The sequence below is a fragment of the Meriones unguiculatus genome, chromosome 16, assembly GCF_030254825.1.
Source record: "Meriones unguiculatus strain TT.TT164.6M chromosome 16, Bangor_MerUng_6.1, whole genome shotgun sequence".
Classification (NCBI taxonomy): domain Eukaryota; kingdom Metazoa; phylum Chordata; class Mammalia; order Rodentia; family Muridae; genus Meriones; species Meriones unguiculatus.
The window spans coordinates 11,069,335-11,088,811 of NC_083363.1; the positions used below are offsets into that span (position 1 = coordinate 11,069,335).

The 19,477-nt window shown below is 45.5% G+C and overlaps 1 protein-coding gene across 2 annotated transcripts in view; it reads right to left on the minus strand.

The window, feature by feature from the left end:
• Positions 1-19,477, minus strand: part of Specc1l (sperm antigen with calponin homology and coiled-coil domains 1 like) — a 99,124-nt gene that overhangs the window by 5,115 nt on the left and 74,532 nt on the right. The window lies entirely within an intron of this gene.

Sequence of the window (19,477 nt, forward strand, 5' to 3'; positions counted from 1 at the left end):
TCAGGAGGAATGCAGGGTAAGGAAGGCACGGGGTGAGCTCTCTGGAGGAACCAGAGCACGCTATGGGCCACGTCCCAGTACTTACCCTGTGAACATCACTAGGCCTTTTATTTTTTTATTTTTTATTTTTGTTTTTCAAGACAGGGTTTCTCTGTGTATATCACTGGCTATCCTGGACTCACTCTGCAGACCGGGCTGGCCTTGAATTCACAGAGATCCACCTGCCTCTGCCTCTCAGAGTGCTGGGATTACTCCAGCCAGGCGTGCACCATCGCACCTGGCTCACCAGACCTTTTGAGGATCTCCCACCCCACGTATCTACCAGCCACAGATTACTGCTCCTGCCTGGTAAAGCCTGGGCCTGAGAAATAATCTATACGCTGCTCTACACATGGAAAGGCCTCTCTAGAGCCTTCTGTGGTAATAATACAAACTGCCAGATGTAAGTGACAACCAATGAGGTTCCTCATTATTTATGAAAGTATTTAAAAGACCTTCAAGCTAGGCAATGTGGCACATACTTATAATCCTAGTACTCAGGTAGATAGTGAGTTCAAAGCCAGCATGAGATATATAGCCACTGTAAGACTCTCAACAAACACCAGTAACACTGAAGAGACTCTGCTATTTGCTTGTAAGTTATGTAAGATGCTCGAGAGATTGGCTTTTGTGAATAATCTACACTGGAGTGGGCTTTTTGATAACATAGGCCTTGATCCTGTAAGGATCCTGTAAGGAACCCCTCACTCACACTCTTCTAAGGGACTCCAATAAACTCACTGATTTGGTTTAGGGAGGCGGCGGGGGCAGGGGATATTAGTAACAACACAATTCCCATCCTTCCAGCCACTCTGCATCTCAGAGGAAACACAACACAAGAAAACACACTCTGCACAGGAGCTAACAGGGCACTAATGGTGAAAAGTGGCCTAAATCCACCGGGCTCTGGCACACACTTTATGAACAGCTCCCTACCACCTGATATCTCAGTTTATTGCATGCCACTTTCAACTGCAGTAAGAGCCAGCCTCTGGAGGTAAGGAAGGGCAATTTCACTACGGAAGGCAAACCACCCAGCCTGAGAATCCCCCAGGGATGAGAGGTCCCTAGAGTCATACCACCACATCCACAGCGGTATGGACCGTGGTTTCACAGCTCACACTTCACCACCTTTACTCCTTTTTATAAAATGACAAATCCTAAAACCACTGGAGATCATGCTCTGAGCTGGGAGGCTGTCCCCATGCTGTCCAGTGTTGAACACATCTAGGTGGTCCCTTCATGGAGCAGCATGAAGGCAAGTTCTCATCAGCATCATGGCCAAGCCCTTTTTTTTTTTTTTTTTGCCCTGAAAGCGTATGTGCAGACTCCTGTCCTCTGTCCACCAAGCACACCTTGCCAAGTGCAGTGGCTCCACTGGCAGTGGGCAGTCTGACCACCTGCTGTCTCCGGCCTCTCCCATCTGCTTCACACTGTTAGAAACTTGTATGGAGAAGGAAGGCAGATGAGAACACAAAGGCTGGCAACCTGACTGGACTTGGAAGGAGAGGTGGCATAAACTGGTGGTGGCCAAAGTGCTGCACCTCAACAGGAACTGAAGGGTGTTCCCCCCCTCAGGACCAAACTGATTAGCCTTCCTGGCCATTCTTGTCCCTTCCCCTCCCCCACAGTGTGCACTCTGCCTAACAGCCGCCATCCGCAAGGGGTTTCTGATGATGTCCTAGTCACCTTGAAATAAATGGTGTATAGCAGTTATTACCAACAGAAGACACCTCCCCTCCCATACATAGCTCTATATGAGGCATAAACATACAGTCATACGCAGCTGCCTTTGTCTCTTTTCTCAACTGAATCTTGGGAAGGCAGCCAGCTCTATCTGAGGAAACTGGGAGAAGAGGTAAGAAAGAGATGAGATACCTGCCCAAGGTTCTCTGCAGCAGAAGACATGACAGGGACTAGAGCCTTTGTCTCAAACGCTACACAAGAAGCAACTAAGTATTGCTGAGCTCAAGTTTTCTGCCACTGTCATTCTGCAGTGCTGGCATGGGTGTCCCACAAATGGTAGGCCAGTGCCCTACCGCTGGGCAGCCCACTCTAGGCCAGTCTTAAAAGAGGGGGTGGGCTTGCGGAGTTAGTTCTCACCGGAGGGTGGCTTGCCCATATAGTACACACGAATGAATGGGCCAGGCCTGACCAATGACATGTAAGCAAGGTCCAGTATAAGATGAAAATTAAAGATCTCTTGTTCATAGAATGCCAAGGAGGAGGGTCTACTAAGGGCACTAAAAGGAGCCTTTCCATTCTTCCAGGACTTGCAGCTGAGTGACCGATGCAGGGGCTAAGGCACAGGCTTTGTGCAGACACCAGGGCAGGAAGTTTTTAGTGACACACAGAGTTCTGTGCAGGACCAGCGGCAGTATCTCACTCGAGGTCACTCACTGCTGGAAAAAGACAAACCTCTTCTTCCTGTGTCGGTGCCCCCTTTTGCTCCCAAGGACAGAGGCAGCTCTCACAGGGTTGTGGACGTGCCTAGCTTCACTGCGCCTCACAGCAGAGGCTCCTGCACCCCAGCTGTCTGGCTAAGAAATGCTTCCTCCAGACAAACCCCACCCTGCTGGGGGAAAAGCTGCTGCTGCTGTCCTGTGCCTCCCTACTCTGCTCCTCCCCTCAAAATAGACACAGGATACAGTTCCTGAACTGGAGCAGGGGGCTTGAGGATCCAGGTGAGAGGTGCTTTTGTTTGAAACGTGATAACATTTCAGATCAAAATAAAGGGTGAAACTTAGACAAGCTGGCCATGTTTTGAGCTCCCATCCACAACCAAGGTGGCTAGAGGTGAGTAATTTAAGGACCATGAGGCCATTAAGCAGTGAACCCAAAGGAACCTTAAGTACCAGCTTAGTCTCTGCCTAGACCTGCTCCCAGAACACTCAGTGGGGAAGGATGCCAGGCCTGGACACAGGAGTGCTCCCTGGAAAGTGGGAGAAGGCTGCCAGCTGCGAGAGCAGGTCTCCTGCCCCCAACCACTCTAGATATGTCGCTGTTTTTAATGTTCATGGCTAAAAGTCTTGCTACTAATAAAATAATTTCTGCTTGATCTACAAAGGTCTGCAAACCTGACTGCTTGCAAAGGAAAAAAAAAAAAAAAGAGCTCAGTGCTAGAAACGGAGGAGGGGAAGCCCCCGCCCACATGTAAAGCTCTTCATCATGTGGTTATTCCAGTCCAGTGACACCTAGAGAGGTAAGCAGCTTGGAAAAGAAATACACCAAATAGTAAAAAGTCACACCAAGCCACCAGAGAACAGCTTTTCCCTTCATCACGCACTGGAGGTCCGAGTGCCCACCCTGCAGAGGCTACCATCTGTTCCCAAAGCTGGACTGTGGGTAGGCTCCAGGCTGCTAAAGATGGGTGGGAAATCCCGGAGCTCTCAGTCTGCTGCCACCAGAACCAGCCTCTCACTGCTTCTCTCAGTCTGGACTCCACAGTGCAGCAGGCGTGAGCTGATGCTCTGTCCCTGCAAGTACAAGGCTGAACAGCCCTCTCAGGACAACAGCAAAGACAGGCGGGCCTGCCTGGGGACTGCTGCTCTATACAATGTGTTGTCAGTTTACCTGCCCACAGTGGCCAAACAAAAGGTCAACCTTTGGCTTTCCTGGCAAGTGGTATAAACTTAAACTTTTTGTGACTCAGAAAAAAAAAAAAAGAAATAAAGAAATCAACACCACTGTGTGAAGCCTGTAGATGGGGGGAGGGCCAGGCCTCATGTTTTCCCGAACACATAACTGATAGTACCTGTCCTGGGCTTCAGTAACGTAGATATATAAATGTCAGATCACCATAATGATAAATTGCTAAGCTTTTAGGAGACACCTGAAGAGTTCTCAAGTTGTCTGCTCACTACAAAGAAGTCAGGTGCTAAGACACCAGATCCAATCTATCATCATTTACTTCAAAACAGAAAGTAGTAGGTCTGTTTTCTGCAGGCCTTAAATAAGGCTTCGTGACATCACCATAAAAACAGGAAGAAAAGAAAGAAGACTCGAAGTGAATGGGTAGGGAAGGGGGAGTGGATCTGGAAGGAGCCCTGTGTGTGGAGGGCATAGAGTGGGGTTGAGGGTTGGGGATAAGGCAGGAAGTGGGGGAGGGGTGATTAAAACACATTGTATAAAAGTCTCAAAGAATTAAACAAACAAAAAGTAAAGGGCTCAGAGTCCCTTAAGAAGACAGTGACAACCTCAGGTCTGCTTCTGAACATGGGATTATATGTGCGCCAGCACCTGGGACTGCCTGGGAGAGGGGACCTGAACCTGGGTACATGACAGGAGGGGAAGGGACATAGGTGCAGCTCTTCTTTCTGAGGACCATCCTCACCTGAGGCCAGACCCTGAGGTCAAGCCTTGGCACTCAGGGGTGGTTGACGGGTAAAGCAAGCCCACATGTGGACTTGACACAGTCCAGGTCAAAAGAGGGCTGCAAAGGAAAGTGTGGTTGAAAGGAACCAGAAGAACCAACGTGAGCTGGGCTGGGGCTGTGTTGGGGACGAGGACTGCTGCCTGCAGAGCTCTGTGGCCGGAGAGGAAAGGGAAAGAGGCTACAGATGTACCTGGGAGCTACAGTAAATCCACGTGGTGACAGGTTAGACACGTGGAGGAGAAGTGCACGTGGTGCCAAGGATAGCCCTTGGCTTCTCCTGGCAGAACAAACTTTTGCCTGTAGTGACCTTCACAGAAGCAGAACTCACTGGGAAGGGGGTTTGTCCACACAAGGAGGTGCATTTTAGATGTGTTAACTTTTAAACAAGGGGCTAGTGGCACTGATGCCTGGGTGCAGAAGTCAAAAGAGAGACTTCAGCAAAAGAGAAAATGGAGGACCATCCACGTTGCCAGTGGAATCACCAGGGACGATGTAGTGGAGCAGTAGGGAGAAAGGAGGAAGCCTTGGAACTCCCCAAAGCAGTGGTCATGCTGGGGGGGGGGGAGGGGAAGCCTTTAATGGGGCATGAAGAGACCAAACAGTGGAAGAGGAACTGGTGTGCAAAGGAAGAGAGTGCTCAGAAGATAAGGGCTGTGGTGCAGCTTGGTGGTGGGAACTTTCCTATCATTGCATGAGGCCCTGGGTGTAATCCGCAGCACCACATACAGGAATGGAAACCGACATCTGAGAGGAGAGTAACCAATGCAGTAGTGCTGCTCAGAGGCCAAGAGGTCACAAAATCTCTAAAGTAATAGTGAGCAATGGCCAGTCAAGAGGAAAGCACGGCACAGAGGCCAACAACGGTGACTGTGCCAAACTTTCAGGCACTCTTTCTAGAGGCATTTAGTAGACAGACAGCAAACTTTTCTAGTTTTTAAAAAGCAGCCATTAGTGCACAAGGTAAACCCCAATCTTTCAGGGCTGTCCCCAGAGATGCCTCTAGGCTGCAGGTTAAGGAAGGGTTCCAGGCTGAAGGTGTGGCTTCCAATCCCTACACAGCAGTTGAGCAGCCAATCCCATGTGTGGAGGTCTGAGGACAACCTGCAGGACCTGGCTCTCTCCTTCCACCATGGAGTCCCAAGGAACAAACTCAGGTCCTCAAGAAGCAGCAAATGCTCCCACCCACTGAACCATCTCTTCAGCCACAAATTCACTTTTCTAGAGAAAAAAGATGTACCCCAATTTTGGCACAAAATTTCTACTGTTCACAGGCAACATTGCCACCTGCTTGCTGTGTTCCTATCACCTACACTAGGCGGCTCACAGCTACCCGGGCACCTAGGGCTTCCTCCAGCAGTCATACGCACAGAATTAAAATTAGGATAAACCTTGGGGCTGGAGAGATGGGTCAGCTTTTAAGGGCATGTACTGTTCTTCCAAAGGACCCATGTTTGGTTCCCAGCACCCACATCAGGCTGCTTACACTTGCTGTAATTCCAGCTCCAGCTCCAGGGGTATTCAATGCCTCTGGCTTCCACTGTCACCTGCACTCACATATGCCAGCATGGACACCATAATAAAAAATGAAAGATAAAATACTTCTTAAAAAGAAAAGGAAATAACCTTAAGAAGCAGGACAACAACAACAAAAAGAAGCAGAGGCTGGGCAAAGCGGTACACACCTGTAAGTCCAGCACTCTGAGGCTGAGGGAGGAAGATCCTGAGTTTGAGGACAGTCTGGGCAACATAATGAGATCCGTTTTCTAAAACAAACAAACAAGCAAACTGGGACCTAAAAAATATACTAGTAATTACAGTTCCAGTTTTAGTGCTAAACTCACACTTCAAACTTCATTTTCACATTGGTTTTGATGTTTTCCATAGATCAGTTAATTCTATGTCTGAGCAGGACACAGAAATAAGAGTTTTGTCATGTGTATCAAAAGAGGAGTGCAAGAAAGGTCCAACCAGAACTCAAGCGTGGTGACACAGGCCTACATGCCCAGCATTCAGGAAGCAGAGGCAGAAGGAATCAGAAAAGGCCAGCCTGGGCTCCATGGTGAAATTATCTTTAAAAAGCTACACAGCTTCACCCAGGAAACGCCTACAACAAAGCACAGAAACCATGTTCTCCTGTTACATGTGATGTCACCTGTGACACTCACCTGGGAGGGCCTGGATTAGAGAAGCCCAGGCCCCTGCACCTTCACTTCTCTCAGGGATGAGCCCTCTGTCAGTAGCCTTCAGATGGGGCCTGTCTTTTTATTCCTTTGAATGCATTGGGTATTTAGGGGTAGAATATGAAAGCCAAGGCATACATAAATCTCAGTATGTATTTAAAATGCCACAAAACACCTAAAAATGGAGACTGAAAGATGGCTCAGTTAGTGAAATGCTTGCGTGGACCTGTATTAATGTCCTAGCACTCACAAACAAATCAGGGGGCAGGGGCACAGGCCTACAATTCCAGCACTGTGGAGATAAAGACAGAAGGATCCTTGGGGCTTGCTGACAGGAAGGCAATCTAACCTAACTGCTGAGTTACAGGTTCAGCGAGAGATTCTGTTTCAAAAATAAATGGTGGAAAAGCAATTGAAGAAGATGCCTGGCACAAACCTCTGGCCTCTACACGCACATGCACGGGTACACACAAACACATATATACACATCACATACACACACAAACCTGGAAATGTTAGAATTCGTCTGAAATTTAATTAAAGGCTACAAAATACACCCCTAAAGACCACATGTTCTTTTAATAGCTATTAAAGGTCTCATCTATTTAAGGAAATGCCATTTTATGGGCATCTGGCAAGAAGCCAGAGAGCATGATTCATGTTTCATCATCTACTTCCGTATGCCCTTGGCTATGAAAAGCAGAGTCTGCAGACCACACATTGTACAGCCATCTTCATTAAGAACCAGTTTTGTGATGTAAAGTGAAAAAGAAACCTAGCAGGCAGGAGCAGGAGTAAGTTACTGCAGGTTCCAATCTTCATGCCAGGGGGCTTTGTAGGCCGACTGGGAGCCTGGGTATGAAATGCTATCTGCTGGGGCGGAGGGTTGCAATTTGTAAAAAAGTAAAAATAACCTCTTTTTAATCCCTCTCCCAGTATTCTTAAAAGAAGGCCCCAAGGAGAGATGCGGGAGTCCTGTGCTACTATGCCCTTTCCTTCCTGAGACTGAGCCAAGCTGCTGTAAGAGAAGAAGATAAACCATGAAGTTCAGATGTTGGGACATGCTATCAGAGTTTGAATATGAACTATCCCCCAGGCTTCTTTTTAACACCTGTTTCCCAGCTGGTGGTACTATCTGGGGAGGCTGTGGAAACTTCGGGAGACAGGACCTACCTCTGGAGGAAGGAGGTCCATAAGGAGTGGGTACTTGAAGCATATTATTTATCCCTGACTCCTGACTCCTTGGTACAGTCTGTGATTCCTTGTCACCAGGAATGCTGCCTCTGTGCTACACAGTACAGCTGCCTGATGTTCGGCTCAAACACATGAGGCCATTAGCAAAAACCAGTCTTTCCTCCTGAATTTCCTGTCGGGCAGCCATGGCAGAACTGGTGAGCCTCCAAAGGCAGGGCCTGGTGTATTACCAGAGACCAGAATCCTCACTGCATACCACAAACACCTGCCAGCTTTTCAGGTTTTCCTCTCCCTGGTTCAACCCTAAAGCTGGTGACCTAACTGTCCAGGTCTTGAAACCCTTCCTTCAGGTGACGTGAGGGAGGAAGATGAGCTGGAAAGGACAATGGACAGGCCTCCCACAGCATGCAATCCTTACGTTCATAAGGGTGCTCGCAGGACACACCCACCCCAGCCCGGAAGCTGGGAAATCAAGGGAGATAATCAAGAACCAGACAGGGCTTTCCTGGCCAAAAAACTTAGTCAAGCCAAGCAAACAGCTGACCAGAATTTCCCTGTGAAGAGGTTTCACAGTAATGATCTTCTGACTGCTAGAGTTAGAGGGACAGCATTTGAAAAGAGTAATCACACAGAGTGTCACACAGAGTAACACTGACACCACAGCAAGATGACCGCTCCTACCGTGCACAGCACCTCAGCCAGTTCCTGCCGAACATGACCTGGAGTCAAATCTGCTCTCCAGATATGCCAAGCAGTTCACATGGGGGCAAGAAGCACCGGGATTAGTGAGAGTGTGCAGCGTGAGGCGAAGCACACTCACAGCTCCTCTGACGTGGAGCCTCAAGGCAAAAAGGAAGGAATCTACAGACAGAGCAACGTTTGAAAAGGCCATGCTATTCAAACACAAGGTGGAACTTTATTTGCATCTTTTTTGTTTGTTTGTTTGTTTTGCACACAGGCCTTCTCTGTGTAGCTTTGACTACCAGGATGACCTCAAACTCACAGAGATCCGCCTGCTTCTGCTTCCCTGAGTGCTGGGATCACAGGTGTGCGCCACCACACCCAACTATTATTTGCATCTTAATTTTCAAGCAAGCCAATACTACGTTCTGAGCTACAATGAGACTGAATGGCTGGACTTGGCTTTAGAGCCCTCCAGGTGGTGGAGAGTTGGGAAGAGCCTATGCAGATCAAAGTAGCTGCAGGTAGCATACAAGAAAGTGATTTATTCCCATCACAAACAAACAAACATGCAGTATGACCACAGAGGGAAAACCTATCTACCCAAACTTGACGGGACAAGAACTTGAACAGACATTTCTCCAAAGAAGACATTAAAGTGGCCAATATGTACAACACTTATGAAGAGGTGCCCAACACCACTAACCGCAATGGGGCCGGCCTCAGGTGCCACTTCACACTCATTAAGACGGCTGTTAGTTAAAACAGCACAGGAAATAAACTCGGGGTGCAGTTCAGTGGTAGGGTATATGCTTGGCGCATGCAAAGCCCTGCGTTCCATCTCCACCACCAAAACCCAGACAAAAATGGCAGGCACTGAGCCACTGAGCAGCAGCCTCACGTGTCCTCAGCAGGCTAACCACGGCCACCACACGCCTAGCAACTGTACTTCCATGGTAAAGGCCTAGAAGAACTGAACACTGATGTTCAAATAAACACCAGTCAAAACAGGATCGCTCACAGCAGCCCCAAAAAGAAACACTCCAAATACTGATCAATGGGTAAATGAAACAAAGTCTTTCTCTGCACAGAATATTTGTCAGTCAGAGGAATGATGTGCGGACACAGTACAACATGAGTGAATCGTGAAACTAAGCCAAATACACAAAAATTAGTGGTTGCCAGGTACTAGAAGAGGGGAAATAGGAGTGCCAACTTCCTGTGTGGAAGATTTCCCCTGGGAGCTGATGGGGAGTTCTGGAGCTAGGTAGGTAGTGGTGCACTGCAAACATAATCAAGACCACTGATTATTTCTATATCTAAACACACACACACACACACACACAATAGGTAAATGGTAAATTTTGTTCAATGTGTTTTTAACCCCAATTTTTAAAATCAGCAGATATTCTGCAGGACTTTATACCCAGTATCTCTACATGCCAGGCAGAGCTCAGGGGCAAGTACTTTTGGAGTACTTACTAAAAGGTCACAAAGCTTAAATGTAGTTGATTCTTGGAAGCAATTTATGGTAATGTATTATGGCCCAGCCTTAAGAAATTACTTCTTAAAAACAAAAAAGCACTATGGGGTAAGTGTCAGAGTACCAAATGGCTTTCTTCTCCACTAGGAGACAGAGCATCCCTCCTACTTCCGAAACCTGCTATGTCCCCCCATCAACAACTTCTTCAAACCAAGACACCAAGACACTGTCCCCAACTGGTTCAAAGCTCCAAGACTGGCTGCAGACATGGCTTCAAATATATTGAAGTATCACAAAAAAAGAAAATATGAGGTATGTTTGGGAGGTTAATGGATTTCTAACCTTTTTTTTTTCCAGTTAAATTAACCTACTTTGGGGGGTACAGTACAGAGTAGGTTAGCAAATGTCACCATAAGAAACAAAGACCCTGTCTTTTGCTTCCTGTAAACCCTTCCAACAGGAAGGAGCACAAAAGACTGGCAATACCTGCCTCCTCAGCAGCAAGGACAGTGCTCCTGGGACAAGACTGTGCTTAATGAAAGCTGGGCCCTGGGTTGCAGCTGATTAATGAAGAAGGACAAGATGTGAGCAGTTTTATTAGCAGCTTAAGAATTAGTTTTGTCTTTCTTAATTAAAATTTCTACAGATTTGATATTTCCACAGACTTAAATTTTGTTTTGGCAGGGGTTATTACTCACCAAGATGTAATTCTGATTTCAAAGGGCACTCACAGTGACCCTCCAACATCTGCTCTGGGAAGGGCTTGGCCAAAAGCAAGATGGGAGGGTGACGGTGTGTGGAAGTTGTTGCCTGCTTCAAACTCCTAAGAGAACAGGCATGTTTGAGGGGAAGAGAATTAAGCATTCCAAAACATCCCTGGAGACCCTTTCAATTTATGCTTAGATTAAAAAAAAAAAAAAAAAGTCATCAATTTTGTGGTCAGGGCCTGAAAGTGTAGGATGTGAACTCTACCAAGGCACCTCACACAACCAACATCGAAAACCTGTTCAAATATCTTCTCCAAGAAGGCTGTTCAATTCATGCTAGAGTTTTGGTTAAGGAATGCAGCTCTTTAGTCTAGAGGCTAACTACTCTCTACCTTAAATCAAGTTGAGTCTTTCATATGGATTTAAAAACACCTTCTCAGTAGAACATTACTGAAAAGGACAAGTGAGGTCAGAGCATCATGAGTTTCAGACTCCTATGAGCAGGGCCTTCAATGTGGGTGCCGCTTTCAACTACCTGGAAGAGCTTAAAACACATGGCTTTTCACTTGTGTGAGCCTCACTTTTCTCACATGCAAGTGGAAACAAAGTCCAAGTATGAGGATCAACAGAACAGTTGGTAGAGCATGCAGATCCTCTTGTTAGAGCTGGGCACGCCAAGCCTTCTCTTGCCTTTCCTGTTCCTGACCACAAGAACTTGACCACTGTTGATTCAACCAAAAACAGTGAACAAAATGTAAAACACTGCTTCCTCACCCTCAGGAGAGGCCTCCGGGTACCAAAAGATAGCCACAATGGTTTCCAATTCCTCTTCCTTAGCCACACCCAGAGATGAAGAAAGGCTCTATCATGGGCTCTCAAAGTGCATATTTAGAGAATCACACTTACATAACTTTGCTTCTCAAAGAGACTCTTCAAAGGTGGGCTTCATCCTACCTAAGAACTTGAGCAGAAAATCTGATGGTTTTCTAGTGTCAGCCATGGTTTGCTGAATACAGAAGAATAAGAAAACATCAAGAGAAGTATGAAAACATCAAGAGAAGTATAATTCCAGAAACAAGTCAGGGCATCTGAAAACCATAGACAGACCACAGCATGCTACTAGTTCAATACACAGTGAAAAGCTCTGTGCCACTGCACTGATGGTGAATCCCTCTACACAGCTGGGATATACCTTTTCCCTCTGGAACTCAAATTTCAGGAGGCGTACCTGCCTGCCTCGCCCACTCACAGGGAGATGGACAGGAGACTTGGAAGACCACTGGTCTTTCCTGGCATGGCTCTTCCTAGTTCTGAAATGTAGATAATACATTTAGCCTGACCCAGCATACCCAGGCCATCCAAGTGCAGACATCCTGGATGTGAAATGCCTGTGGTCTCACAGGAGCTTGGAAAGGAAATGACCTCAGGAAAGAGATGCTCTGTGTAACATGCTCACCTTACGATGAACCTCTTTTGCCGCTTACAGCAAGAACCAAGCTGTCTTCTTAAACCTGTGAGTGTTACTCTGTACCAAGTACAGAACTACCAAGTAGTTCTGGCGGAAGGAAAGGGTAAAACTTCTGAAAAGGGGGAACCTGGTGCTGTAGACTCTTGTTCCTGCTCAGCCCCAAACTCCACAATTCACTTTCCTTTAATACAAAAGATTGTAAAGATAAACCACAAGAGATTTTACTCTGGACCAGATACAACAGACACCACTGTTATGAAGGACAGAGCTGACCAGGTCTTAGGGGAACAAGAGCTCTATCATAGCTGTCCTCTGTGTGACACTTTATCCCTGACTCCATACTCTTTCTGATTTTATTTTGCAAAGGAGTTTTTCTTGCTATTTTCTTGGTATATGGCATAGGATGCAACAGCTGTAAAGAGCTGAGGACTGTAAGAGAAAAGCAAAGAAAGGTAACAGAAGTACAAAGCGTATACAAAACTAGATGTTGATGTGAGTAAAAAAATATTTGTAATGATAAATCTGAGTCATTAAAAAACGGTTAAATTATGCCCAGGAAAAGGCATAATTCTCAAAGGCTTGGAAATAATAGTTTCAGAAATAATTTGAAAGTTCCTGAGGACAAAGGTCACGCAAGAGATTGCAAGCTGTTCTTGCTTGTATTTAATTACCTCTCTGGCTGCCCATGGTAAATGGTTAAGTACATAATTCATGGTTTGAACAGAAACAGACAAAAAGTTCTTCACATGTTGAGAAGACTGAAGGAGCTGGCATTACCGAGCTGCTCCCGACAAGCTCCCACCTAGAAGCTTTAACCCCAAAGTATCACTGCCGCTTGGCACCAAGACCAAGGGCAACACCTCGTCCCCCTTGGCACTCAGCTCAGCAAGGTCACAGCTTTTGTTTTCTCTGCACTTGATTTCCTCTGAGGAATGTGGAGATGAAAGCAGAGTGCACTGTAACAGTAGACTAAAAAACCCATTATCTACAATCCGTTTCTACACAATCCTTCTATGGCTGCCATTACTAATCCTGGTGAGGCATCCTTGTCTTAGAGAAGGTCTGTGCTCTTTGCTTTGCCATCTCTGATATAAATTAGGGTGACCATGCACTCTGTCTTTAAGATGCCTTTAAATCTTTCTATCACACACGAGCCCCCCCCCCAACAACTTAGACATCTACAGGCTACAAAATTCACCTCAATTTATGTCATAAACCATAAATAAAGATGAATTCAGACCTAAATATATAACCTTTTCTGAAAAAAAAAAACAAAAAAACAAAAACAAAAAACCCAACAATTCTTAAGATCTTGGATTAGTCAAACACTTATATATAACACCAGAACATCCATAAAAGATTTTCCATGAAAATAACTTCATAAATTAGATGCCATTAAAATCAAGAATGTTGGTCCTTCAAAAGGTATTAAGAGTAAAAAAGACAAGTCATAGAGAGTGAGGAAATGTGTAAAAAACCAGGTATTTTGTGAAGGACTTGAACTCAGAATATTTAAAGAAATCCTAATTGACAAACAACATAGAATAACAAATTAAGCAAAAGAACTGATCAATTCACTAAATAAAATATATGGTAGCAAACAAGAATATGGAAAGATGCTAAGTGAAAGAGGCATTTCCCAATCTGTAAGTTATTTCCACTTACATCCAGTTATAAAATATACAAATGTACACAGTGACAGCAGATGGATGAGTGCCCGGAAATGAGGGACGAGAGGTGGGACCTGAGGGAGTGCAGAGCACACGAGGACTTGTACTAACGTGTCTATCACCGGTGGGAACAGCCTGACAAGTATATGTAAGATACTAAATTATAAGCGTTAAGCTGGGCACAGTGGCACACGCCTGTATCCTAGCACTCAGGGAGGCAGAGGCAGGCAGACTGCTGTGAGTTCAAGGCCAACCTTATCTACAAAGTGAGTCCTGGACAGCCAAGGCTACACAGTGAAACCCTGTCTCAAAAAAAACATAGATAGATAGATAGATAGATAGATGGATGGATGGATGGATGGATGGATGGATGGATGGATGGGTGGGATATAAATAAACTTTATATGTAGCTTATTAATATGTATCAACTATGCCTTAACACATCTGTTTGCAAAAGGCATTCCGAATCCACAAACAAAAACATTCAGGTATCTCAGAAATTTTCAGTTTCAGAGCTGTGCCAGCTGTACTGACGTGCACCTGTAACTCCAGGGCTTGGAGGCCAGGATAGAAGGATCTATGATTGCCTAGGCACAGCCCAAGTACCTCTGATAAAAAGCTGATGTCTGATGAAAAACAACCTGGATGGCTACTGTGTGTTCCAGGATACAAGCTACATCTTAGGTTATTGCTTCAAAGTCCTGAAGACACATCCAGCTTGGAGAATGCTTCTCAAATGTCTCCAACTCTCACCTTCATATTGCTGACCTTCCCCAAACTGCGTTAGGTGGTATCCACCCTGCGTCATGTGCTAGCTTCTCTGACTGCTTAGAGAAGAGAGAGTGAGAGAGAGAGACACACACACAGAGAGATCTGTCTGGCACATACAGCTGCAGGAGTCTTTCTAGGACACACTCTCTTTAGAGCCTGTTACACCCCCTCTCAAGGTGTGCCACCTGTTTTCCTGCATAGCTTCATTACTGGCCAAAGAAACAGCATGACAGAAAGGGCACTATGACCCAGACTAGGTCACAGAAGGAGAGATCCTTTTGGCCCGTCTTTCTCATGACCCTGGAAAGCAGGTATAGCTAAGAGAGGCTGTGTACAGAGGCTCTGTCACAGCCATTAGCCACTATACACCAGTCCTGAGGGAGGGAGCCAAGAGACGATTCCAGCCCCAGGCAGCACTGAGCCACCTCTGAGGAAACTAAGTGAAGAAGAGATATCCCATTATGCCCCACCCAGGCTGCAGAGTGATGAGCTAAACAGATGAAGTCATTATCTGAAGCCATTAAGTTCTGGACGTGCTGGTAGATGTGCAGGCCAGCCTTCTTTCTCTCAGACTTAAAAAGCTCATTCAGAAAAGAAACCTCCTTCCTTTTCCCCTCTCCTGACAACGCCTAATGGCTGTTTGCCCTTTCCATAATTATTTATCAGGAGGTGGCAATCTTTATAAGTAAGCTGCTTCTACAGATGGAGGTCACCCTAAATAGCCAGGATGTCCTCAGGCTAAGCTCATTTATGAAATCCAAAGCAACCATATATATAATGAAACCAACATGTCAAACTTCAGCTCCCCTGTAGCTGCCACACCACTGAGCTAGCATCCGAACCAGGAAAAACACAAGAGAAAAACGGCCTATACACACTTACTTACAATGAGATTTTAAAAATTATTTGAATCAGATAATTTAATGATCCTGCTTTTAGCAAAATTAAGCAGATCTTAACAATGTTACTTAGCTTGTTTCCCTTTTATTTCTTAGTATTGCTAATAATAATAACAATAATAATAATAACAATAACAACAATAATAATAATAATAAACCTATTTAAGAAAAGTTACTGAAGAATCAGAATATTACCGAGGACAGACTAGCAGGCAGCAGCTAAGAGCTTGGAGACAAGTCACAGACATGTATGATGTGTCTCCGAGCTGTAGGTTTCAGATCCTAAGCAATGAAAGGCCCAGTCTGTATGACTTCTAGGTCACACTTGAGATAGCTGTTTTCCTTCCTCCCTCCCCATCTTCTTCACTTGAGTCAGTGTCTCAATGTATAAACCCAGTCTATCCTCGAATTCAGGATACCCCTATCTTAGCTTTACAAGTATCCAATTTCTGAGACTGGAATTGGAAGTGCTGACTCAGTATTTATCATCTTTGTTGTTGTTATTGAGGCAGGATCTTCCTATCTATCTCTGTAGTCTAGGCTGGCCTCAAACTTTTAACAACCCCACCCCCCACCCCCAGCCTCCAAACACTGAGTTCACGAGCAGACTCCCTTTACAGACAGACTCATGTTGCTCAAACTAGGACATAGTGTTCAATCCCTTTAAAGACAGACTCATGTCAATCAAACCAAGACACAGTGTTCGCTCCCTTTACAGACAGTCTCATGTCACTCAGGCCGGCCTCAAACTCACTTCATACTGGAGGATAACACCGGACTCTTGATCATCCTGCCTCTGCCTCCCAAGTTCTATGACTTATAGACATACGCCACCATGTGTGGCTTTAATGCCTTGCTTTTTTTTTTCTTTATTAATTACACTTTATTCACTTTGTATCCCCCCTGTGGTTCCCTCCCTCCTCCCATCCCAATCCCTCCCTTCCTCCCCCCTCTGCATGCATGCCCCTCCCCAAGTCCACTGATAAGGGAGGTCTTCTTTTCCTTCCTTTTGATCCTAGTCAATTAGGTCTCATCAGGAGTGGCTGCTTTGTCTTCTTCTGTGGCCTGATAATGCTGTCCCCCCTCAGGAGAGAGGTAATTAAAGAGCAGGCCAATCAGCTCATGTCAGAGACAGTCCCTGTTCCTATTACTATGGAACCCACTTGCACACAGTATATACGCACTCATATAGACATATAATATAGGATAAACCTACTAAAATCTGTACACCTAAAGAAACTAATCAAGAGGGAGGACTCTTGCTAAAATGCTCAATCCCTATACAGAAAGGCAAAGAGGATGGGCATCAGGAGAAAAGAGGGAACAAGTCAGGACCTCTGAAAGGCTCTGCCCTGCAGACTATCAATGCAGATGCTGAGACTTATGGGCAACCTTTGGGCAGAGTACAGGGAACCTTAGGAAAGAAGTGGGAAACAGTAAGATCTGGAGAGGACAGGAACTCCACAAGGAGAGCAACAGAACCAAAAAATCTGAGCACAGGGGTCTTTCCTGAGACTGATACTTCAACCAAGGACCATGCATGGAGATAACCTAAGACCCCTGCACAGATGTAGCCCATGGCAGTTCAGTAATACTTTGCTTTTTATCTGAGGAAATCCACCCTTAAGACAATTATTCTCAAATGAACCAAGAACAGTGGAAACCAAACATTTCACTACAATCAGCAGGTTTTTTCCTACAGCATGGGAAGCTACATGGAAGCAAAATGCAAGGAAAATGAATAGAACTTCTACATCTGGTGAAAAGATAAGGACCTAGATATGCACTTACTCTTCAGGCCAGCCTCTCAGGTTCTTTCTGGAACCCAGCCAGTTGGTGAAGCACTAACAGCTGCATCATTCTTGCAGTATGCAGGCCGGGTAACTGGAAAGGCATCATTACCAAATAGCTCCCAAATTTACGGCCCTTGAATGTAGATCTACAGATGATCACAGCAAAGAAGTTGGCGTTCAAGAGTTGGGCTTGTCATTTCTCTACTCCTTCACCCGTGCAGGAAAATCCAATTGTGTCAGGCAAGGAGCGGGAGTGGTGGAGCGGGGTCACGAACGCGCACTGGCAAGGCGTGCTGGCTCCCACCTCAGCTGTACCACTTGAGAAACTCAGGGTCTGGGGACATCCTGGGCTATGATGTGAGTGATTATTTTTCAAAAGCGAAAACACAAGACTCGGATGAAAGTAATTTATGTAACAGTACTAAGAAATTAACTTTTTAAAATTATAGCACTGACATTTCCGGAAATAGATGTTAATAGTTGCTGTCAAAATTATGTTTAGACAAAATGCAGTAAGTACATTTGCTTCTGGGAAAACTTTGTTTCCCAGCTGCTATGTTTGGCATTAAAAGGGATCCCCTGAAAACAGGAAACAGCTCTTTCACTCCACCGTGACCACGAAACCATCATCTAGCCTCTGCAGTGCACAAAGCACACAGGCCCAGGAAAAGCCCGGAGACTCGAGCTCGCTGGCGGTGCCCTGTAGAGATAAGAGATATGAAGCTCTTGACTGTCCACTGCTCTCTGTCCTGACGGCCAGAGGATGCTACATGCTAACCGTTTCACTGCTTCACGGTGCCACGTTTTAGCTGGCACACTCCACAGAAGGGATGGGTGGGGCCACAAAGTGGGCTACTCTTTGTTCAAGTATTTTTAACCCCTGGAACACAGTAATATTTACAAACAATAAGATCTTTTCATATACTCAGGTTCCATGTAAAAAGACAATGTAAAATGAAAAGATTTAGACTTTTAACTTAGATTTGATTCAGATCAAAATCTTATCTACACTTGCACCTTTTTCATTTAACTCTGAGAAGTCATTCTTGTGACCTCCGACTGGGTTAGTTATAGAAAAGGAAACGAAGCTCTGCCTTGGCTCTCGGGAATTCTAATGTGTTGTTGTAACTGCTGTCTGAAGCAGGACTCCAGCCTGCCTACCCTTTCTCACTCCACACTCTCTGGCCTGGTCCTAGTTCTGTTCAGGGAGTGAAGGCAGCCTCAGGTAGAGAAAGCAGAAAGTAAAGAAAGAATGGAGGTGGGGGAGGGGAGCAACATGCTGTCCTGTCTTTCTTAGAAAAGCCTAAGGCATGAACAGGATAAGTACACGGGCAGGTGGGGAAAGAGGCTTCCGGATCCCCACTGAACTCTCCTCTGCTCTAGCCTGTAGACCCGGGAGGCATGGAGAACCTGAGCTTTGGAGGCCATCTCCTTATGTGGAGTCCCCTGCACACACATAGCTCACAAGCTTGGAGAGCTGAGCATGATCACTTGGTATGGTCTATGATACAGTCTTCTGTGAATGGCCTATCGTCTCACGTTTTAGATGTGATACAGCCTGAGATACAGAAACCAACAACCAGCCAATCAACCCGCATCGAAGTGCTCTAAATTGTTAGGCCTACAGGTAGAGAGAGCTGCAATTATTGAAGTGATTCTAATATTCTCCTCTCAACAAATGATGGCGTAGGCAAACAAAACTAAAGTGGGAGGCCATGAGCACTGCTCCTAGCAAACGTAACTGCACTTGCATCTCTGCAGCAGCAGGTCGGCGGCTTCTGAGTGTTAGCAAACCAGATGCGGAGACCCCACAGGAGCCTTAACAAATCTGAAAGGGTTCTCTAGATAAAATGGAGTTAAACTAGAAACATCAGACTAGAAACATTAAGTCCTCAAATACGTAGAAACCAAATGATATTCTTTTAAGTAGGCCATGAGTCAAAAAGCTAAGTTAGTCACCTACTTGACGGACCGAGAGTGGCTCTTGTCCAGGAGTCTGAGGCCAACCAACCTAGGCAGTACAGCGGGACTGTTCAAAGCAAATCAAGTGAAAATAATAGGAAAATAAATGAAAAGAAGTATCAAAGTGTATTCTGAATTAAAACATAATCACCAAAACTTATAGAATGTCAACAGAAAAGATGAGAGAGAAAAAAAAAAAAACAAAACAAGACACAATGGCACAAATACCATGGGAGTGACCAATCACTTCCTGGA